The sequence below is a fragment of the Oncorhynchus mykiss genome, chromosome 25 (assembly GCF_057628025.1).
Source record: "Oncorhynchus mykiss isolate SJ-2025 chromosome 25, ASM5762802v1, whole genome shotgun sequence".
Lineage (NCBI taxonomy): Eukaryota > Metazoa > Chordata > Actinopteri > Salmoniformes > Salmonidae > Oncorhynchus > Oncorhynchus mykiss.
This window is the reverse complement of record NC_143046.1, coordinates 7903824-7920000: the sequence shown is the minus strand read 5'-3', so window position 1 is coordinate 7920000 and position 16177 is coordinate 7903824.

Genomic DNA, 16177 nt, shown 5'->3' with positions numbered 1-16177 from the left:
AATGTCAGTTCCTCCCGCTAAATGTCAAGTTAAAGATGCCCGAGGCAGAAATCGCTCTACTGTTTCATGGTTGCTAAAATTCGAATAGTTCACCTAATTTCAGTTTATGTGACAAAACAAGCCAGTCAAGTGCAGAGAATCATTGTACCGTCTAAAGTGCTGTGAAATATATTTTCCAGAACCAAACATATTGTTCTTTCAGCTGTTTTTAAAGTTGGTGTATAAAAAACCGAAACGTAAAAGAAGCACAAAAAAAAAAAAAACTTGAAAGCGCGGGGAACCATACAAATAGCACACATAGAACAGATGTAATGTCTCTTAGACTTGCTTTCAATGAGAATGGCAGATCTATAACAGACATTTCTATGTGAATTTTGGTAGAGTCGAGAGAAAAAAAGTTACGTGTAAGCAGCTTCAATGAGCTGTTCAATGTAGCTGCTGCCCTGGCTTCTGATGTGGGATCTAAAAATGAAAACACTGCAAATATAATCCTTGCACTTCATTGTTAATGTAGAGGGGTGTGTAACCGGTGGCTGTGAAGTCAGACGCAGGAGAGCAGAACTAGGTAATACCCGGAGCCGTTTCATTTCAAAACCAAACGGCATAAAGGAATAACCAACTTGGGTACAAAACCCGACACGCACCAGTCAACATGTGCACAAGCACTTACAAACAAACAATACCACACAAAGACATAGGGGGGAACAGAGGGTCAAATACACAACACTAAATGAGGGTAATGAGAACCAGGTGAGTAGGACAACAAGACAAAACAAATGGAAAATGAAAAGTGGATCAACGATGGCTAGAAGACCCGGGGACGCCGACCGCCGCCCGAACAAGGAGAGGAAATGACTTCATAGGAAGTCGTGAGAGTTAAAACGATATCCCTCGTGGCCTTGATTGATTTCTCACTGCGCTGATGATCCCAACATTGCCTGCCAACCAACAGCACTAATATAAAGACAATATAACACCACTAATACAACAGAGACAATATAACATATAACACCACTAATACAACAGAGACAATATAACACCACTAATACAACAGAGACAATATAACACCACTAATACAACAGAGACAATATAACACCACTAATACAACAGAGACAATATAACATATAACACCACTAATACAACAGAGACAATATAACACCACTAATACAACAGAGACAATATAACACCACTAATACAACAGAGACAATATAACACCACTAATACAACAGAGACAATATAACACCACTAATACAACAGAGACAATATAACACCACTAATACAACAGAGACAATATAACATATAACACCACTAATACAACAGAGACAATATAACATATAACACCACTAATACAACAGAGACAATATAACACTGCTAATACAACAGAGATAATATAACATGTAACACCACTAATACAACAGAGACAATATAACACCACTAATACAACAGAGACAATATAACACCACCAATACAACAGAGACAATATAACACCACTAATACAACAGAGACAATATAACATATAACACCACTAATACAACAGAGACAATATAACACCACTAATACAACAGAGACAATATAACATATAACACCACTAATACAACAGAGACAATATAACACCACTAATACAACAGAGATAATATAACACCACTAATACAACAGAGACAATATAACACTACTAATACAACAGAGACAATATAACATGTAACACCACTAATACAACAGAGACAATATAACACCACTAATACAACAGAGACAATATAACACCACTAATACAACAGAGACAATATAACACCACTAATACAACAGAGACAATATAACACCACTAATACAACAGAGACAATATAACACCACTAATACAACAGAGATAATATAACACCACTAATACAACAGAGACAATATAACACCACTAATACAACAGAGACAATATAACATATAACACCACTAATACAACAGAGACAATATAACACCACTAATACAACAGAGACAATATAACACCACTAATACAACAGAGACAATATAACATATAACACCACTAATACAACAGAGACAATATAACACCACTAATACAACAGAGACAATATAACACCACTAATACAACAGAGACAATATAACACCACTAATACAACAGAGACAATATAACATATAACACCACTAATACAACAGAGACAATATAACACCACTAATACAACAGAGACAATATAACACCACTAATACAACAGAGACAATATAACACCACTAATACAACAGAGACAATATAACACTGCTAATACAACAGAGACAATATAACATGTAACACCACTAATACAACAGAGACAATATAACACCACTAATACAACAGAGACAATATAACACCACTAATACAACAGAGACAATATAACACCACTAATACAACAGAGATAATATAACACCACTAATACAACAGAGACAATATAACACCACTAATACAACAGAGACAATATAACACCACTAATACAACAGAGACAATATAACACTACTAATACAACAGAGACAATATAACACCACTAATACAACAGAGACAATATAACACCACTAATACAACAGAGACAATATAACACTGCTAATACAACAGAGACAATATAACATGTAACACCACTAATACAACAGAGACAATATAACACCACTAATACAACAGAGATAATATAACACCACTAATACAACAGAGATAATATAACACCACTAATACAACAGAGACAATATAACACCACTAATACAACAGAGACAATATAACACCACTAATACAACAGAGACAATATAACACCACTAATACAACAGAGACAATATAACACTACTAATACAACAGAGACAATATAACACCACTAATACAACAGAGACAATATAACACCACTAATACAACAGAGACAATATAACACTGCTAATACAACAGAGACAATATAACATGTAACACCACTAATACAACAGAGACAATATAACACCACTAATACAACAGAGACAATATAACACCACTAATACAACAGAGACAATATAACACTGCTAATACAACAGAGACAATATAACATGTAACACCACTAATACAACAGAGACAATATAACACCACTAATACAACAGAGACAATATAACACCACTAATACAACAGAGACAATATAACACCACTAATACAACAGAGACAATATAACATATAACACCACTAATACAACAGAGACAATATAACACCACTAATACAACGGAGACAATATAACACCACTAATACAACAGAGACAATATAACACCACTAATACAACGGAGACAATATAACACCACTAATACAACAGAGACAATATGACACCACTAATACAACGGAGACAATATAACACCACTAATACAACAGAGACAATATAACACCACTAATACAACAGAGACAATATAACACCACTAATACAACAGAGACGATATAACACCACTAATACAACAGAGACAATATAACATATAACACCACTAATACAACAGAGACAATATAACACCACTAATACAACAGAGACAATATAACACCACTAATACAACAGAGACAATATAACATATAACACCACTAATACAACAGAGACAATATAACACCACTAATACAACAGAGACAATATAACATGTAACACCACTAATACAACAGAGACAATATAACATATAACACCACTAATACAACAGAGACAATATAACACCACTAATACAACAGAGATAATATAACATATAACACCACTAATACAACAGAGATAATTTAACACCACTAATACAACAGAGACAATATAACACCACTAATACAACAGAGACAATATAACACCACTAATACAACAGAGACAATATAACACCACTAATACAACAGAGACAATATAACACCACTAATACAACAGAGACAATATAACACCACTAATACAACAGAGACAATATAACACCACTAATACAACAGAGACAATATAACATATAACACCACTAATACAACAGAGACAATATAACACCACTAATACAACAGAGACAATATAACATATAACACCACTAATACAACAGAGACAATATAACACCACTAATACAACAGAGACAATATAACACCACTAATACAACAGAGACAATATAACACCACTAATACAACGGAGACAATATAACACCACTAATACAACAGAGACAATATAACACCACTAATACAACAGAGACAATATAACACCACTAATACAACGGAGACAATATAACACCACTAATACAACAGAGACAATATAACATATAACACCACTAATACAACAGAGACAATATAACACCACTAATACAACAGAACCAATATAACACCACTAATACAACAGAGACAATATAACACCACTAATACAACAGAGACAATATAACACCACTAATACAACAGAGACAATATAACATATAACACCACTAATACAACAGAGACAATATAACACCACTAATACAACAGAGACAATATAACACCACTAATACAACAGAGACAATATAACACCACTAATACAACAGAGACAATATAACATATAACAGCACTAATACAACAGAGACAATATAACACCACTAATACAACAGAGACAATATAACACCACTAATACAACAGAGACAATATAACACCACTAATACAACAGAGAGAATATAACACCACTAATACAACGGAGACAATATAACACCACTAATACAACAGAGACAATATAACACTACTAATACAACAGAGACAATATAACACCACTAATACAACAGAGACAATATAACACCACTAATACAACAGAGACAATATAACACCACTAATACAACAGAGACAATATAACACCACTAATACAACAGAGACAATATAACACCACTAATACAACAGAGACAATATAACACCACTAATACAACAGAGACAATATAACATATAACAGCACTAATACAACAGAGACAATATAACACCACTAATACAACAGAGACAATATAACACCACTAATACAACAGAGACAATATAACATATAACACCACTAATACAACAGAGACAATATAACACCACTAATACAACAGAGACAATATAACACCACTAATACAACAGAGACAATATAACATATAACACCACTAATACAACAGAGACAATATAACATATAACACCACTAATACAACAGAGACAATATAACACCACTAATACAACGGAGACAATATAACACCACTAATACAACAGAGACAATATAACACCACTAATACAACAGAGACAATATAACATATAACAGCACTAATACAACAGAGACAATATAACACCACTAATACAACAGAGACAATATAACACCACTAATACAACAGAGACAATATAACATATAACACCACTAATACAACAGAGACAATATAACATATAACACCACTAATACAACAGAGACAATATAACACCACTAATACAACGGAGACAATATAACACCACTAATACAACAGAGACAATATAACACCACTAATACAACAGAGACAATATAACATATAACAGCACTAATACAACAGAGACAATATAACACCACTAATACAACAGAGACAATATAACATATAACACCACTAATACAACAGAGACAATATAACACCACTAATACAACAGAGACAATATAACACCACTAATACAACAGAGACAATATAACACCACTAATACAACAGAGACAATATAACACCACTAATACAACAGAGACAATATAACATATAACAGCACTAATACAACAGAGACAATATAACACCACTAATACAACAGAGACAATATAACACCACTAATACAACAGAGACAATATAACATATAACACCACTAATACAACAGAGACAATATAACACTACTAATACAACAGAGACAATATAACACCACTAATACAACAGAGACAATATAACATATAACACCACTAATACAACAGAGACAATCTAACACCACTAATACAACAGAGACAATATAACATATAACACCACTAATACAACAGAGACAATATAACATATAACACCACTAATACAACAGAGACAATATAACATATAACACCACTAATACAACAGAGACAATATAACACCACTAATACAACAGAGATAATATAACATATAACACCACTAATACAACAGAGACAATATAACACCACTAATACAACAGAGATAATATAACATATAACACCACTAATACAACAGAGACAATATAACATATAACACCACTAATACAACAGAGACAATATAACACCACTAATACAACAGAGACAATATAACACCACTAATACAACAGAGACAATATAACACCACTAATACAACAGAGACAATATAACATATAACACCACTAATACAACAGAGACAATATAACACCACTAATACAACAGAGACAATATAACAGCACTAATACAACAGAGACAATATAACACTACTAATACAACAGAGACAATATAACACCACTAATACAACAGAGACAATATAACACCACTAATACAACAGAGACAATATAACACCACTAATACAACAGAGACAATATAACACCACTAATACAACAGAGACAATATAACACCACTAATACAACAGAGACAATATAACACCACTAATACAACAGAGACAATATAACATATAACACCACTAATACAACAGAGACAATATAACATATAACACCACTAATACAACAGAGACAATATAACACCACTAATACAACAGAGACAATATAACATATAACACCACTAATACAACAGAGACAATATAACACCACTAATACAACAGAGACAATATAACACCACTAATACAACAGAGACAATATAACATATAACACCACTAATACAACAGAGACAATATAACACCACTAATACAACAGAGACAATATAACACCACTAATACAACAGAGACAATATAACACCACTAATACAACAGAGACAATATAACACCACTAATACAACGGAGACAATATAACATATAACACCACTAATACAACAGAGACAATATAACACCACTAATACAACAGAGACAATATAACACTACTAATACAACAGAGACAATATAACATATAACACCACTAATACAACAGAGACAATATAACACCACTAATACAACAGAGACAATATAACACCACTAATACAACAGAGAAAATATAACATATAACACCACTAATACAACAGAGACAATATAACACCACTAATACAACAGAGACAATATAACACCACTAATACAACAGAGACAATATAACACCACTAATACAACGGAGACAATATAACACCACTAATACAACAGAGACAATATAACATATAACACCACTAATACAACAGAGACAATATAACACCACTAATACAACAGAGACAATATAACACCACTAATACAACGGAGACAATATAACACCACTAATACAACAGAGACAATATAACATATAACACCACTAATACAACGGAGACAATATAACACCACTAATACAACAGAGACAATATAACATATAACACCACTAATACAACAGAGACAATATAACACCACTAATACAACAGAGACAATATAACACCACTAATACAACAGAGACAATATAACACCACTAATACAACAGAGACAATATAACATATAACACCACTAATACAACGAAGACAATATAACACCACTAATACAACAGAGACAATATAACACCACTAATACAACAGAGACAATATAACACCACTAATACAACAGAGACAATATAACACCACTAATACAACAGAGACAATATAACATATAACACCACTAATACAACAGAGACAATATAACACCACTAATACAACAGAGACAATATAACACCACTAATACAACAGAGACAATATAACATATAACACCACTAATACAACAGAGACAATATAACACCACTAATACAACAGAGACAATATAACATATAACAGCACTAATACAACAGAGACAATATAACACCACTAATACAACAGAGACAATATAACATATAACACCACTAATACAACGGAGACAATATAACACCACTAATACAACAGAGACAATATAACACCACTAATACAACGGAGACAATATAACACCACTAATACAACAGAGACAATATAACACCACTAATACAACAGAGACAATATAACATATAACACCACTAATACAACAGAGACAATATAACACCACTAATACAACAGAGACAATATAACACCACTAATACAACAGAGACAATATAACACCACTAATACAACAGAGACAATATAACATATAACACCACTAATACAACAGAGACAATATAACACCACTAATACAACAGAGACAATATAACATGTAACACCACTAATACAACAGAGACAATATAACACCACTAATACAACAGAGACAATATAACACCACTAATACAACAGAGACAATATAACATATAACACCACTAATACAACAGAGACAATATAACATATAACACCACTAATACAACAGAGATAATATAACACCACTAATACAACAGAGACAATATAACACCACTAATACAACAGAGACAATATAACACCACTAATACAACAGAGACAATATAACATATAACACCACTAATACAACAGAGACAATATAACACCACTAATACAACAGAGACAATATAACACCACTAATACAACAGAGACAATATAACACCACTAATACAACAGAGACAATATAACACCACTAATACAACAGAGACAATATAACACCACTAATACAACAGAGACAATATAACACCACTAATACAACAGAGACAATATAACACTACTAATACAACAGAGACAATATAACATATAACACCACTAATACAACAGAGACAATATAACACCACTAATACAACAGAGACAATATAACACCACTAATACAACAGAGAAAATATAACATATAACACCACTAATACAACAGAGACAATATAACACCACTAATACAACAGAGACAATATAACACCACTAATACAACAGAGACAATATAACACCACTAATACAACGGAGACAATATAACACCACTAATACAACAGAGACAATATAACATATAACACCACTAATACAACAGAGACAATATAACACCACTAATACAACAGAGACAATATAACACCACTAATACAACGGAGACAATATAACACCACTAATACAACAGAGACAATATAACATATAACACCACTAATACAACGGAGACAATATAACACCACTAATACAACAGAGACAATATAACATATAACACCACTAATACAACAGAGACAATATAACACCACTAATACAACAGAGACAATATAACACCACTAATACAACAGAGACAATATAACACCACTAATACAACAGAGACAATATAACATATAACACCACTAATACAACGAAGACAATATAACACCACTAATACAACAGAGACAATATAACACCACTAATACAACAGAGACAATATAACACCACTAATACAACAGAGACAATATAACACCACTAATACAACAGAGACAATATAACATATAACACCACTAATACAACAGAGACAATATAACACCACTAATACAACAGAGACAATATAACACCACTAATACAACAGAGACAATATAACATATAACACCACTAATACAACAGAGACAATATAACACCACTAATACAACAGAGACAATATAACATATAACAGCACTAATACAACAGAGACAATATAACACCACTAATACAACAGAGACAATATAACATATAACACCACTAATACAACGGAGACAATATAACACCACTAATACAACAGAGACAATATAACACCACTAATACAACGGAGACAATATAACACCACTAATACAACAGAGACAATATAACACCACTAATACAACAGAGACAATATAACATATAACACCACTAATACAACAGAGACAATATAACACCACTAATACAACAGAGACAATATAACACCACTAATACAACAGAGACAATATAACACCACTAATACAACAGAGACAATATAACATATAACACCACTAATACAACAGAGACAATATAACACCACTAATACAACAGAGACAATATAACACCACTAATATAACAGAGACAATATAACATGTAACACCACTAATACAACAGAGACAATATAACACCACTAATACAACAGAGACAATATAACACCACTAATACAACAGAGACAATATAACATATAACACCACTAATACAACAGAGACAATATAACATATAACACCACTAATACAACAGAGATAATATAACACCACTAATACAACAGAGACAATATAACACCACTAATACAACAGAGACAATATAACACCACTAATACAACAGAGACAATATAACATATAACACCACTAATACAACAGAGACAATATAACACCACTAATACAACAGAGACAATATAACACCACTAATACAACAGAGACAATATAACACCACTAATACAACAGAGACAATATAACACCACTAATACAACAGAGACAATATAACACCACTAATACAACAGAGACAATATAACACCACTAATACAACAGAGACAATATAACACTACTAATACAACAGAGACAATATAACATATAACACCACTAATACAACAGAGACAATATAACACCACTAATACAACAGAGACAATATAACACCACTAATACAACGGAGATAATATAACATATAACACCACTAATACAACAGAGATAATATAACACCACTAATACAACAGAGACAATATAACATATAACACCACTAATACAACAGAGACAATATAACACCACTAATACAACAGAGACAATATAACATATAACACCACTAATACAACAGAGACAATATAACATATAACACCACTAATACAACAGAGACAATATAACATATAACACCACTAATACAACAGAGACAATATAACACCACTAATACAACAGAGACAATATAACACCACTAATACAACAGAGACAATATAACACCACTAATACAACAGAGACAATATAACACCACTAATACAACAGAGACAATATAACACAGCTAATACAACAGAGATAATATAACACCACTAATACAACAGAGATAATATAACATATAACACCACTAATACAACGGAGACAATATAACACCACTAATACAACAGAGACAATATAACATATAACACCACTAATACAACAGAGACAATATAACACCACTAATACAACAGAGACAATATAACACCACTAATACAACAGAGACAATATAACACCACTAATACAACGGAGACAATATAACACCACTAATACAACAGAGACAATATAACATATAACACCACTAATACAACGGAGACAATATAACACCACTAATACAACAGAGACAATATAACATATAACACCACTAATACAACAGAGACAATATAACACCACTAATACAACAGAGACAATATAACACCACTAATACAACAGAGACAATATAACACCACTAATACAACAGAGACAATATAACATATAACACCACTAATACAACGAAGACAATATAACACCACTAATACAACAGAGACAATATAACACCACTAATACAACAGAGACAATATAACACCACTAATACAACAGAGACAATATAACACCACTAATACAACAGAGACAATATAACATATAACACCACTAATACAACAGAGACAATATAACACCACTAATACAACAGAGACAATATAACACCACTAATACAACAGAGACAATATAACATATAACACCACTAATACAACAGAGACAATATAACACCACTAATACAACAGAGACAATATAACATATAACAGCACTAATACAACAGAGACAATATAACACCACTAATACAACAGAGACAATATAACATATAACACCACTAATACAACGGAGACAATATAACACCACTAATACAACAGAGACAATATAACACCACTAATACAACGGAGACAATATAACACCACTAATACAACAGAGACAATATAACACCACTAATACAACAGAGACAATATAACATATAACACCACTAATACAACAGAGACAATATAACACCACTAATACAACAGAGACAATATAACACCACTAATACAACAGAGACAATATAACACCACTAATACAACAGAGACAATATAACATATAACACCACTAATACAACAGAGACAATATAACACCACTAATACAACAGAGACAATATAACATGTAACACCACTAATACAACAGAGACAATATAACACCACTAATACAACAGAGACAATATAACACCACTAATACAACAGAGACAATATAACATATAACACCACTAATACAACAGAGACAATATAACATATAACACCACTAATACAACAGAGATAATATAACACCACTAATACAACAGAGACAATATAACACCACTAATACAACAGAGACAATATAACACCACTAATACAACAGAGACAATATAACATATAACACCACTAATACAACAGAGACAATATAACACCACTAATACAACAGAGACAATATAACACCACTAATACAACAGAGACAATATAACACCACTAATACAACAGAGACAATATAACACCACTAATACAACAGAGACAATATAACACCACTAATACAACAGAGACAATATAACACCACTAATACAACAGAGACAATATAACACTACTAATACAACAGAGACAATATAACATATAACACCACTAATACAACAGAGACAATATAACACCACTAATACAACAGAGACAATATAACACCACTAATACAACAGAGAAAATATAACATATAACACCACTAATACAACAGAGACAATATAACACCACTAATACAACAGAGACAATATAACACCACTAATACAACAGAGACAATATAACACCACTAATACAACGGAGACAATATAACACCACTAATACAACAGAGACAATATAACATATAACACCACTAATACAACAGAGACAATATAACACCACTAATACAACAGAGACAATATAACACCACTAATACAACGGAGACAATATAACACCACTAATACAACAGAGACAATATAACATATAACACCACTAATACAACGGAGACAATATAACACCACTAATACAACAGAGACAATATAACATATAACACCACTAATACAACAGAGACAATATAACACCACTAATACAACAGAGACAATATAACACCACTAATACAACAGAGACAATATAACACCACTAATACAACAGAGACAATATAACATATAACACCACTAATACAACGAAGACAATATAACACCACTAATACAACAGAGACAATATAACACCACTAATACAACAGAGACAATATAACACCACTAATACAACAGAGACAATATAACACCACTAATACAACAGAGACAATATAACATATAACACCACTAATACAACAGAGACAATATAACACCACTAATACAACAGAGACAATATAACACCACTAATACAACAGAGACAATATAACATATAACACCACTAATACAACAGAGACAATATAACACCACTAATACAACAGAGACAATATAACATATAACAGCACTAATACAACAGAGACAATATAACACCACTAATACAACAGAGACAATATAACATATAACACCACTAATACAACGGAGACAATATAACACCACTAATACAACAGAGACAATATAACACCACTAATACAACGGAGACAATATAACACCACTAATACAACAGAGACAATATAACACCACTAATACAACAGAGACAATATAACATATAACACCACTAATACAACAGAGACAATATAACACCACTAATACAACAGAGACAATATAACACCACTAATACAACAGAGACAATATAACACCACTAATACAACAGAGACAATATAACATATAACACCACTAATACAACAGAGACAATATAACACCACTAATACAACAGAGACAATATAACACCACTAATATAACAGAGACAATATAACATGTAACACCACTAATACAACAGAGACAATATAACACCACTAATACAACAGAGACAATATAACACCACTAATACAACAGAGACAATATAACATATAACACCACTAATACAACAGAGACAATATAACATATAACACCACTAATACAACAGAGATAATATAACACCACTAATACAACAGAGACAATATAACACCACTAATACAACAGAGACAATATAACACCACTAATACAACAGAGACAATATAACATATAACACCACTAATACAACAGAGACAATATAACACCACTAATACAACAGAGACAATATAACACCACTAATACAACAGAGACAATATAACACCACTAATACAACAGAGACAATATAACACCACTAATACAACAGAGACAATATAACACCACTAATACAACAGAGACAATATAACACCACTAATACAACAGAGACAATATAACACTACTAATACAACAGAGACAATATAACATATAACACCACTAATACAACAGAGACAATATAACACCACTAATACAACAGAGACAATATAACACCACTAATACAACGGAGACAATATAACACCACTAATACAACAGAGACAATATAACATATAACACCACTAATACAACGGAGACAATATAACACCACTAATACAACAGAGACAATATAACATATAACACCACTAATACAACAGAGACAATATAACACCACTAATACAACAGAGACAATATAACACCACTAATACAACAGAGACAATATAACACCACTAATACAACAGAGACAATATAACATATAACACCACTAATACAACGAAGACAATATAACACCACTAATACAACAGAGACAATATAACACCACTAATACAACAGAGACAATATAACACCACTAATACAACAGAGACAATATAACACCACTAATACAACAGAGACAATATAACATATAACACCACTAATACAACAGAGACAATATAACACCACTAATACAACAGAGACAATATAACACCACTAATACAACAGAGACAATATAACATATAACACCACTAATACAACAGAGACAATATAACACCACTAATACAACAGAGACAATATAACATATAACAGCACTAATACAACAGAGACAATATAACACCACTAATACAACAGAGACAATATAACATATAACACCACTAATACAACGGAGACAATATAACACCACTAATACAACAGAGACAATATAACACCACTAATACAACGGAGACAATATAACACCACTAATACAACAGAGACAATATAACACCACTAATACAACAGAGACAATATAACATATAACACCACTAATACAACAGAGACAATATAACACCACTAATACAACAGAGACAATATAACACCACTAATACAACAGAGACAATATAACACCACTAATACAACAGAGACAATATAACATATAACACCACTAATACAACAGAGACAATATAACACCACTAATACAACAGAGACAATATAACATGTAACACCACTAATACAACAGAGACAATATAACACCACTAATACAACAGAGACAATATAACACCACTAATACAACAGAGACAATATAACATATAACACCACTAATACAACAGAGACAATATAACATATAACACCACTAATACAACAGAGATAATATAACACCACTAATACAACAGAGACAATATAACACCACTAATACAACAGAGACAATATAACACCACTAATACAACAGAGACAATATAACATATAACACCACTAATACAACAGAGACAATATAACACCACTAATACAACAGAGACAATATAACACCACTAATACAACAGAGACAATATAACACCACTAATACAACAGAGACAATATAACACCACTAATACAACAGAGACAATATAACACCACTAATACAACAGAGACAATATAACACCACTAATACAACAGAGACAATATAACACTACTAATACAACAGAGACAATATAACATATAACACCACTAATACAACAGAGACAATATAACACCACTAATACAACAGAGACAATATAACACCACTAATACAACAGAGAAAATATAACATATAACACCACTAATACAACAGAGACAATATAACACCACTAATACAACAGAGACAATATAACACCACTAATACAACAGAGACAATATAACACCACTAATACAACGGAGACAATATAACACCACTAATACAACAGAGACAATATAACATATAACACCACTAATACAACAGAGACAATATAACACCACTAATACAACAGAGACAATATAACACCACTAATACAACGGAGACAATATAACACCACTAATACAACAGAGACAATATAACATATAACACCACTAATACAACGGAGACAATATAACACCACTAATACAACAGAGACAATATAACATATAACACCACTAATACAACAGAGACAATATAACACCACTAATACAACAGAGACAATATAACACCACTAATACAACAGAGACAATATAACACCACTAATACA